General features: G+C 41.1%; 1 non-coding gene across 1 annotated transcript; it reads right to left on the reverse strand.

The window, feature by feature from the left end:
- Window positions 1–11,708: 11,708 nt before the first annotated feature.
- LOC144595664 (U1 spliceosomal RNA) lies at window positions 11,709–11,870 on the reverse strand. Its single transcript, XR_013547526.1, has one exon. It is a non-coding gene; the product is annotated as a U1 spliceosomal RNA (small nuclear RNA).
- Between the last annotated feature and the right edge of the window lie 382 nt (window positions 11,871–12,252).

Raw genomic sequence — 12,252 nt, forward strand, 5'->3', positions numbered from 1 at the left:
GGACAATGATGGAAGGAAAATAACTATTCTAAACAGATTAACGAAAGGATGTATGACAATAGTACAAACCCAGGTAATCTCATAATGTCAACATGACTGTTGACTAATCTCTGTGATTTGTCTAAAGAAATCATGTATGGAAAAGTAAGCCCTCAGTATTTTCCATTCTTATAGCATCATACTGGCAATGGCTCAATGTGTGTATCAGGGTATTCTGTCTGTTTGCACAAAGTGTTTTAGATGCAAACATGAATTTTAGTTATATTTTTGCCACATATCATCTACATAATTACAAACATGCTAATTATCAAGGCCTGTATCCCTTTTGCTTTTGTCCAAAACCTTTGAGGATAATAAAATTTCCATGGCAAAGTACCAATCCATTGGGGCTATTGTGTGTGTGCCAGCTCTCTGAAGAATGTACCTCATTAGTCCCATTCCACCAGTCAACAGCACCAGAGGCCAGGGTTTGATCTTGACTATGGGTGATGACTGTACAAAGTTTCTACGTTCTCCCTGTGACCGCGTGGGCTTTTTCCAGTTGCTCTGGTTTCCTTGTACAATCCAAACAGGTTTGTAGGTTAATTGGCTTCTGTTAATTGTAAATGGTCCCAAGTGAGTGTAGGATATTACTAGTGTATAGGGTGATTGCTAGTTGGCGCAGTCTTAGTGGGCTGAAGGGACCGTTCCCACCCTGTATCTCAAAAGTCTAAAGTAAAGTCTATAGACTGTCTGCAATTTTTGTTTGAGCCCACCATCCAGGTAGTGAGATGTGATATCACAAATTCATCTCCTGCCATATAAATTCTCTGCTTGCACAGGTGAGAATCCTTTCGATACAAGGATCTGCTCTAACATCAGCTCACTGTGTGTCACATGATGAACAGCTTTTGAGATTTTGGATGCATTTAAAGAAAGCTACAAAACATCTACCAAGCTGGCCTTTGAATCATCTAACAAATATAAACATTGATCCTCTGGTTACCAAAGAAAAGTAGGACTATGAGGTAATTTGTATGCAATCACAGTACATCTAAACGTACATTGGCAAAAGTTTTGTACATTCCCAGTATCTACCAGTAGGCAATTCTGGAGATAATAGGCAGTTGACAAAAGGTTCAGGGAGAGCCTTTGCCAAATTTCACAAGACTTATGCCCAGAATCCACCCTTGATTAAACACATACTGCATCTCAGCAACCTATTTTGCTTATGTTGGATTCACAACAAATAGAATATCATCCAAAGCATTGACATTTAATTATACCTTCCAGCTGAAGTCACAGGGTGGTGTTCCACTCCACCTCCATGTGCTAATGTAAATGCTAAGGTCAATTTTTAGTTTCTTCCTCAGATCGAATCCCAGCTGGCAATCATGTTTGTTTGGCCTGATCGGTATAATGCAGCTGGACTTTAGGTTGCATTCACCTTCTTAGCCAACGATAAAACAATGATTATTAAACTAGAATACTTGGGAGCATTGTTTTTGTCTTTGGGACGTTATAGCACATTACATTCTCACAATATTTAACCAAAATTATTCAGTGGATATTCCAAATGACAAAGTCCAATCCAATCAAGTCGAATCCAATTGTAAAATGTCAAATGTTTACTTACACAAATAATGGCTTCAAATTATGTATTCATAAAATCAGAGAACATTACAGGATAAATTAAGCTCATGTGCCTGGTTAGGATATTTCATGAGGCTACCTAAATATTTCCATTCCACTCCTCTATCCGGACAGAGCTTTATAGTACTCACTACTTTGAAAGTCACTGTTGAATCTACTATTATCTTTCTTTCCAGTGGTGCATCCAGCTAACTTACGATATGATGTTAGTTACATATGTACACACACACAAATGTACATATACACACACACACATATATATATATATATATATATATATATATATATATATATACATACATAAATAAGTAAATACATATATACACACACACATATATATTGTACTTGACATCCTGTTTTTACTGAATACTGAATACAACAATATCAAAGTTTTCCACATTAACATGAAACTAGTTTGTCTATTATTGCAATAGACATTAAGCTGATTATTTTATCTTAAATTGCGATCGTGTGTTATTACAATGTGCATTTCAAAGTAAATGGTGTCAATCCTATAAATGGTCACATCATTCTTTATATTTCATGGATTTGCTACCTCAGTTTTCAATGCCTTTTTCCAACTCTCTGACGTTGAAAAAAATCTATGTAAACCCAGCTGTTTGTCGAGAATAATTCATCTATCAATGTCTTAAACTCAGATCTACCACCACTGATTGCACCATTTACCAGAAAAAAATAAATGATAATTCATAATAATCTGCAATATGCAAGTCTCACTCGAGCTCAGAGTATTTAAAAATGACATTCACAATTTGGTGCATTAGATCACCAACCACCTGCCATTTGAAGGAATGAAACTATTATGATTCTAATAAACAGCTCCAGTGACAGCAGGGAAATGTAGCTCAAAGTTTACACGATCTATTGCTCCCCAGATATTTGGGATGCCAACATGCAATCAAACTTCAGCTTAATTTCTTGTTGCGACTCTGTAATCAATGAGAATCGAATCTATTTCCAGCTGTTTGACTGTGGCAACCTTGGTTTGTACATTTGTACATTTGAGTTTTCAATCCTGTCTACTGATTAAGTTTGAAATGTATAAGACATAAAATGAGAAAAATAATCAATCACATTTGCAACTTCCCTACACTCTTTTTTTCCCCATTTGAGCACTTTAAAAATGAAGAACTAGAAGAGCACATTGACCTGCATCAATGACTCATATCTTGGAGTATTTAAATCCACCATAATGGCATGCTTCGAGAGGTTGGTCATGGAGCAAATCAACTTCTGCCTCAAATGACCCAAATCAGCTTCAATTCGTCTGCCATCATAACAGGTGCTATCTCACTGCTTCTGACTCTGCCCTGGACCATCTGGATAACAGGAACACATACATCAGGCTGCTGTTCAAAGACTACAGCTTAATTTATTTTGAGAGGGCTTATATTCAACAATAGGGATGTAATGCTGAGGATCTATAAAGCGCTGGTCAGAACGCATTTGGAATATCGTGAGCAATTTTGGACACCATCTGCTGACTCGCGAGAGGGTCCAGAGGAGGTTTACAAAAATGATCCCAGGAATGGGTAGGTTAACCTATGATGAGCATTTATCAGCACTGGGCCTATACTCACTGGAGTTTAGAAGAATGAGGGGGACCTTATTGAAATGGACAGTATAGTGAAAGGCTTGGTTAGAGTGGATGTGGAAGGATGTTTCCACTAGTGGGAGAGTCTAGGACTAGAGGTCATAGCCTCAGAATTAAAGGATGTTTTTTTAGGAAGGAGATAAGGAGGAATTTATTTAGTCAGAGGGTGGTGAATCTGTGTAATTCTTTGCCACAGAAGGCTGTGGAGGCCAAGTCAGTGTTATATTTAAGGCAGAGATAGATTCTTGATTAGTAGGCGTGTCCTAGGTTATGGGGAGAAGGCAGGAGAATGGGGTTCAGAAGGAGAGATAGATCAGCCATGATTGAATGGCAGAGTAGACTTGATGGCCTAAATGGCCTAATTCTGCTCCTAACACATGTTATGATCTTAATGTTCAATGCTATCATCCACTCTAAACTCATTATCAATCTTCAAGACCTGGGCCTCTGTGCCTCCCTTCTCAACCAAATCTTTGACTTCCTCTTCGTTCAGCAACATCTGAAGCTTTGAAAGTTATTGAATTTCTAAAAGGTAGACCGACAGCCATTTGGAGTTCCTTCGGCAACTAATTAACACATCCTTGCAGGCATCAAGGAAAGTGTAGGACATGATATTAACTATAGGTGATCAAGCTAAACAGATAAAAAGATCCAAGGGCATATAAAATAGGAATCAAGTTTAGGGATAGTTCACGAACCTTTGCCATTTTATAACTCCAAGATCTGCTTGTAATCTCTTCCCACCCACAGCAAGCTTTCGCCCATCAATTAGCTGTCAATTGAAACATTAAAAATATTCAAATACTTTAGTTCCATTATCCATTGAGGAAGGAGGTTCCAATGACTCACAGCTCTTTGGGAGGCCTTGGGTCATATCTGGATTAAATCGATAATGCTTTATTTTTCAAAATAAGGACATAGTTAATCGAGTCATACAACATGGAAATAAGCTGTTCGGCCCAACTCATCCAAGCTGGCCAAGATCTAAGCTTGTCCCATTTGCCCTCTTTAGGTCCCTATCCCTCTGAACCTCCCTTATCCATTTATCTATCCAGATGTCTTTTAAACGGTGTCCATGTAGCTGCCTCAAATAGAAAGTCTTGAAATTTCTACTCTTTCACATAAGAGGAAACATCCTCTCCCCATCTATCCTGTCAAGTCTTCTGGTTGGATGCTCCTATTAAGTTACTCTCATTCCTTTAAATTATTGTATATAAGCCATCCTATCCATTCCAGATATCATCCAAGTAAACCTTCCCTGAACTGCATCCAATGCAATATGAACAACCGTTAAATAAGGAAACCATTGCTCTAGGGCAGGAATTTGTCCTCTGTTGTAAGTGCTAAACAGACAGCATTTGGAGCTGCTTCTAAATTCAGTACACAGAAATAATGCTACATCACATATTCTATGATGAACTTCCTCGGGGTGTTCTATGATGAGATAAGAAAGCGATGTTTGCTGTAATAGGGGATTTTGTCAACCAAGTATAAAATAAGAACATCTCAAAGAACTAAAATATGAGTTTTTAATTGTCATGACCATTCCACACTCTCTGCCCTCCTACACTACTCTAATGAAGTTCAATAGACAGACAATACAAGTTCAATGGACTTAAAATGGAGTTTAACTCCTCAAATAATTGATTCTGCTACTCCTATATACACCACTTCTCAGCCTATTTTTTTTTTAGCTCTTTATCCCATTATCACATCTTTCCATGTACCATCACCCCATTTTATGAAAGCTTATTGGTTTGACATGTTTACTTTGTTTCTCTCTATTGAATCTCTGACATGCTGTGTAATCCCATCATTTTCTAGTTTAGGGTTCCATTTCTGATTCTATTAATTTCATTATTGAATCTGCCCTGCCATCTGCCATGAGGCAGAATTTGAGAAAAGCACAATGTGCTGGAAGAACACAGCAGATCAGGCAACATTTCCTCCACAGATATTGCCTGATCCATTGAACCCCCAGTCTGCATCTGGTCTCGCCGTTTCAGACTCCACACCTTGAACAACGGATACAGTAGATGTGGTTGGAGGAGATGCAAGTGAACCTCTGCCTAACCTGAAAGGACTGTTCCGACCCCTGGACAGAGTCGGGGGAGGAGATATAGTGACAGGTGTTGCATCTTCTGCGGTTGCAGGGGAAGGTACCTGGGGAGGGGATGGTTTGGGTGGGAAGGGATGAGTTAATCAGGGAGTTGCGGAGGGAACGGTATCGGCGGAAGGCGGAAAGTGGTGGAGATGGGAAAATGTGGCTGGTGGTGGGTTTCCGTTGGAAGTGGCAAAAATGTGAGGATTATTTGTTGTATGCGGTGGCTGATAGGGTGGAAGGTAAGGACTAGGCGGACTCTGTGTCTGTTGTGACCAGGTGGAGCTGCGGGGTACTGAGAAGACACGAGTGAGGGCCCCATTTATAATGGGAGAGGGGAATCCCCATTCCCTAAATAAAAAATATATTGGGTGTGTTTCAAGTAAATTCATATAGAAGTGCACGTTTTAAGAATCACAAGGTCCAGAAAAAAATAATCACACTATTGATTGTATGATAAATAATGCTCCCATTTTTGACTTATGTGTTTCTTGAATTTATACCTGGAATTAAATTTTAGAGTTGGTTGTAATGGATACCTAGCTACTAGCAAGAGATTCTCAGACTTGGGAAGACTTAGGAAATAAATAGTATCAGGGTATTGCAGGCAGGCAAATGGTTAGTCATAGAGCAATATAATATGGAACTAGATACTTGGGCCCAACTTGTCCGTGCTAACCAAGCCCAGGTAACATTATGGCATTTTTATTTCCACACCCCACCTAACTTAGTGTGGTCTCAACAACAGCTTATACAGCTCCATCATGACAGCTTATACAGCTCCATCATGATGTCCAAACTTTTATATTCATTACACATCCCAAATATTGTCAAGTGTGCCATACACCTTCTTCACCACCCAGTCTACCTGAACCACCACTTTCTGGGAACCATGCACCTGTACTCCCAGATCATTCTCTTCTACAACACTTTCCAAGGCTTGACCATTCATTATGATGTTATGCTTCTACAGTTTTTGGAATCTTTTCACTACTTTGAAATACTGTTAACACTGTTTGTGATAAGGTGTATGGCAGGAAGGGGAATTTTAACTTAAATATCCAATGGGAAATCAATGGTCCTAATCAACTATCCTCGTTGCATCTCAGACAAGTTTACTTTTCATGGAAACCTAATCCAGGGGGTGTAAAAATATATATCCTATAGCATCTATTGATTTTCTACAAGACATACATGGTTAAAATTATATGATTATATTTGTTTCCTTTCTGATGGAAGTCGATAGTGTGTCATGGTAAGGTGACCAGTGAGCAATGCTATTTGAAAATTAAGCTCAGAGGATTAGTCTGATATTTTAATGAAAGATCAAGGTCGTAAGGCCAACTGAACCTTTGCAAGCTCTTTTAATATCCCGCATTAGCAGGCTCAGTAACAGAAACTTTCCTGAATAGACAGAGAACAAATTAACATGAAGCAGATTTAACACAGGCATGTCATAGCATGCAGGAAGATATCGTAACACATGTAATCATAAATTATAAGACATTTCATGATACTACCTTGGTTCATCAATATTCCAGGGATTACAGTGCATGTAAATACCCAATATGGATGCATGACAAATCCGTGCATGAACAGTGAATCTGAAGAATAAAACATTAAGAACAGCTTATTTCCTGTTCAAACCTCTTTAATATGCGAAGGATGTATTTCCAATCTTCCAGTCTACATTGTTGCTCTCCCTGCATTTGTTTTTCTTCTGCACCTTCTCTGTAGCTGTAACTTTATATAGCACACTACTTACATTTTTTGCGCTACCTGTTGTACTCATGCATGGTATAATTGCACTCATGAATGGTGTGATCTGCCTGGATATGAAGCAAGACAATATTTTTCATTGTACCTCTGTGCATGTGATATTAATAACCCAATAACCAAAAAATGCATGTTCTAGCAGTTTTGGTTATGGTCAATTAGGTTTCGCATTGGTGTCTATGATCAAAGAATGAAAGTCTCTCAGTTTATCCTCAAAATGGATGGAAATATTATTTGGAACACACACATATAGTGGAAGTTGATTAAGAGTGTGAGAATACCCATGCAAAAAGTGGTACGTTATGGGTGGAAAGCTTTTGGGCTTGTCCAAATGGGTTTCTAAATATATCCTATGTAAGAAAACCTTTTAGTGTCACAGAAAACAAAGGGTATTTCACTTAGCTGTAAGTGAAAGCTGTACAGAAGCTATAATTTCATCACAAAACTGTCAGATTGTGTAGAGCTACACAATTTAGCACTGGGATAAAGAAAGCAGACATTAGAGAGTGCAGAATGGAGCGTTAGTGGTTCTGTCCCTGCAGACAATTTATGGCAATATCTTGGATGAGATGCCAGTTTGTTGGTGGTCTAATAAAGTAGGAAATTCAAACAAAGTTTTTCAACACATAGAATCTCTCGTTGATCTTATGTGCAAGCTTGTGATGCCTATGGAGGCGCCATCAAGAACCATAAGCCTTTATTAACAATTCTTGGTTGGAAATATATTTAGATGAAGACCTGAGACCATATTAAAACTAATAACAACAATAGAACAAAGTTGTTTCAAATCCAAACACATATTTGTCATGGCAAATAAGCAGCAACTAAATATTTGTGAGAGTTTCACATTGAACATTCTGGGTATTACAAATCTCCTTTGAGAAGATCAAAGTGACTTAGATAACCCATGAACAGATTAACATTACAGGGCATCTGAATGTATTGGACACAAGAATGGTGTATGCCCATGTGCACAGTGTGATAAGAGAGTTGAAAAAACAAAATGCACATGTCAATCTGAAGAAAGGTCCAAACCCAAAATGCTGTCTGTTCATTTTCCTCTACTGATGCTACCAGGACTACCAAGATCCTCCAGCACTGTTTATTTGCACAAGGTATAAATCAGAATCATAAAGTCACACATGACAGAAACAAGCCCTTCAGCCCAATTTGTCCATGCCGATCAAAATGCCCCATCTAAGCTACTCACATTTACCCACATATGGCCCGTATCCCTCCAAACCTTTCAGATAAAATATATACACATACACATATATATTATATATATATATACACCAATCAGCTAAAACATTATGACCACCTGCCTAATATGCTGTTGGTCCTCCGTGTGCAGCCCCATACCCAGCAGGCTGCGATGCACTGTGTATTGTGACACATTCCTTCTGTGACCACCATTAACATTTTCTGTGACATGTACCACAGTAGACCTTCTGTTGGTTCAGACCAGACGGGATAGCCTTCGTTGCCCTCACGCATCAATGAGCCTTGGGTGCCCAACACCCTGTCGCCGGTTTGTGGTTTGTCCCTCCTCGTACCACTGTCGGTGGGTACTCACCACTGCTGACCGGAAGCACCCCACAAGCCTTGCCATTTCAGAGATGCTCTGACCCAGTCATCTGGCCGTAACAATTTGGCCCTTGTCAAAGTCGCTCAGGTCTTTACTCCTGCCCATTTTTCCTGCATCCAACATATTAACTTCAGGAACTGACTGTTCACTTGCTGCCTAATATATCCCACCCCTTGACAGGTGCCATAAGATAATCAATGTTATTCACTTTGCCTGTCAGTGGTCATAATGTTTTGGCTGATCCATACATATATATAAATATATACACACACCTATATGCACACACATATATGCACACATGTGTAAGTACACACAGATACATACACATATGCATACACATATGCATACACATACATATATATATATATATATATATATATTCCTTAACTACTTCCTCTGGCAGCTCATTCCATATATCCACCACTATCTGTGTGAAAAACCTGTCCCTCAGTTCCCTATTAAATCTTTTTCCACTCACTTTAAACCAATTTCTTGATTCCACTTCCCTGGGAAAAAGATTCCGTACATTCATCCCCTCTATTCCCTTGTGATTTTATACACTTCTATTTCATCCCTCAGCTTCCTACGCTCCTGCCTCTAATGTGTCCAACCCCTTAATAATCTTATATGTTTCGATAAGATCTCCTCTCATCCTTCTAAATTCCAGTGTATACAAGCCTAGTCGCTCCAGTCTTTCAACATATGATAGTCCCACCATTCCAGGAATTAACCTAGTAAACCTATGCTGCACGCCCTCAATAGGAATAAAGTCCTAGCCTGCTCAATCTCTCCCAATAGGTCAGGCCTTTGAGTCTTGGTAACATCCTTGTAAATCTTAACTGTGCCCTTCTCAGCTTAACAACATCATCCCAATAGCAGGGTGCCCAAAACAACAACAAAAACTCCAAATGCAGCCTCACCAACATCTTTTATAACAGTATCATAACATCCCAACTTCTATACTCAATATCCTGTCTGATGAAGGCCAATGTACCAAAAGCCTTCTTGACCACCCTTTCTACCTGTGATGCCATTTTCAAGGAACTATATACTTGCACTCTTGGATCCCTCTGCTCTACAACACTCCTCAGGGCACTACCATTCACTGTGAAGTTCCTGCACAGGATTGACTCCCGAAAATGGAACACCTCACACAATCCAAATTAACCAATTAGCCATTTCGCAGCCCATTTGCCCCAGCTGAGAAGATCCCACTGTAATTCTTATTAACCATCTACACCATCTTCGATACCACTTGCCTTAGTGACATTTACAAACTTACTAAGCTGCCTTGTAGACAATAGACAAGAGGTGCAGGAGGCCATTCGGCCCATCGAGCCAGCACCAACATTCAATGTGATCATGGTTGATCATTCTCAATCAGTACCCCATTCCTGCCTTCTCCCCATACCCCCTGACTCCGCTATCCTTAAGAGCTCTACCCAGCTCTCTCTTGAATGCATTCAGAGAATTGGCCTCCACTGCCTTCAGAGGCAGAGAATTCCACACATTCACAACTCTCTGACTGAAAAGGTTTTTCCTCATCTCAGTTCTAAATGGCCTACCCCTTATTCTTAAATTGTGGCCCCTTGTTCTGGACTCCCCCAACATTGGGAACATGGTTCCTGCCTCTAATGTGTCCAACCCCTTAATAATTTTATATGTTTCGATAAGATCTCCTCTCATCCTTCTAAATTCCAGTGTATACAAGCCTAGACGCTCCAGTCTTTCAACATATGATAGTCCCGCCATTCCAGGAATTAACCTAGTAAACCTATGCTGCACGCCCTCAATAGCAATAACCCTCTATATATATATATATATATCTATATATTACTAAAACTTATCTTATTTGTTTCCCCATTTGTTTGTTCCCCCGTTGATCCCACAGCCAAAACAATACATGATAGTGCGACAATTTTAGGCCCACCTTACTCACCATTGCCCTAGAGTCTGTATAACCCAAGTTTCATTCAAATTGGTCTTATATTTTTAAAGTTATTGACATTTTAAAGTTTAAAAATCAACTTTTCCATTTCCCCTGGCTGTCCGCCATGTTCAACGCCACAATGGGACCCGCCAAGTGACGGGAGTGGCAGCCATCAAGGGAAGGGAGGCCCACAGTGGCTGCCGGGGGGACGGGACCCACCAGAGTGACGGGAGTGGCGGCCAATGAGCGGGGGCAGGGAGGGCTGCTGAGCCGACAAGCTGCAACTAACTTTAATAAATGCGCTCCCCCTACACCCCCCCCCCCCCCCCCGCCGGGAGGACCAGCGCCCGTCCGGGCATGCCCCGCACCTGACCTTCCTCCCATGGTGCAGCGCGGCGGCAGAGGGTCTATCAAGATGGCTTTTTTCGACGTCACAAAGAGAGAAGGTCCGCGCATGCGTGCGCAGTTGGAGCCCGTTGATCTAATACAGATACAGATGCATCCCGATTTACCATGCTTCGACTTACGATATTTCGACTTTGCGATGGTGCGAACGGCAGCAACCCGTAGCGAGCCGCAGCTCGCTTCCCGCCATGTGATCTAATATAGATGCTCCCAGACATACCATGCTTCGACTTATGATATTTTGAATTTGCCATGGTGCATTAGGGTTATGCACCATGGCAAATGGGTGGGGGGGGGGGGGGGGTTACTGGGGGGAGAGAGGGGGGGATAGAGTGGGTGAGGGTTGGAGTGAGCAGAGGAGGTGGGGATAAGGGGGGATGGAGTGGGTGAGTGGGGGGAGGGATAAAGGGGGGTTGAGGGGGGATGGAGTGCGTGAGTGGGGGTGTGGGTTTGCACGGAGGGTTGCTGGGCCCGCAAGGGAGATTTGGACCCAACGGTTCCACGCCTGTCCATTCTCATCAAAATCATTGATATGGATGACAGCAGCATTGGGCCCAGCACCAATCCCTGCGGCATCACTAACCACAGGCTTCCAGTCCAGAAAAACAACCTTCCTTCACCGCCTTCTATTTCCTACCATGAAGCCAATTCTGTTTCGGAAGGAGAGAAAGCAAATGCAGTCTCTCATTACGACAAATTTTGCAGTCACGTATCCTGCAATTGGGGACATCACATGCATCAACACACCCGAGGAGTAATGGGCTAGCCTCATCATGGGTGAACCTCCTTTTTGATCATGGCCTTTCTCCTGCTAGGCATGTTATAGCTCTACCTTTCTACGATTCTGAATAGTACCTGCAAAATGTGTGCATATGCATAAGCAGATCAATAACATTATTTACATCATGCCCTCTTTAGTTTAGAGATACAGCATGGAAACAGGCCCTTTGGCCAACCGAGTCGATGCCGACCAGTGATCCCCCTACATTCGTACTATCCTCCAAACTAGGGACAATTTACAACCTTTACCAAAGGCAACTAACCTACAGACCTGTTCGTCTTTGGAATGCGGGAGGAAACCAAAGCTCCTGGAGAAAATGTGCGCAGTCACGGGGAGAACCTACAAACTCCGTCAGGATCGAACCCTGACCTCGGGCACTGTAAGGCAGCAACTCTACCGCTGTGCCACCATGCTGCCCTCTGTT

The sequence above is a fragment of the Rhinoraja longicauda genome, chromosome 7, assembly GCF_053455715.1.
Source record: "Rhinoraja longicauda isolate Sanriku21f chromosome 7, sRhiLon1.1, whole genome shotgun sequence".
Taxonomy (NCBI): Eukaryota; Metazoa; Chordata; class Chondrichthyes; order Rajiformes; family Arhynchobatidae; genus Rhinoraja; species Rhinoraja longicauda.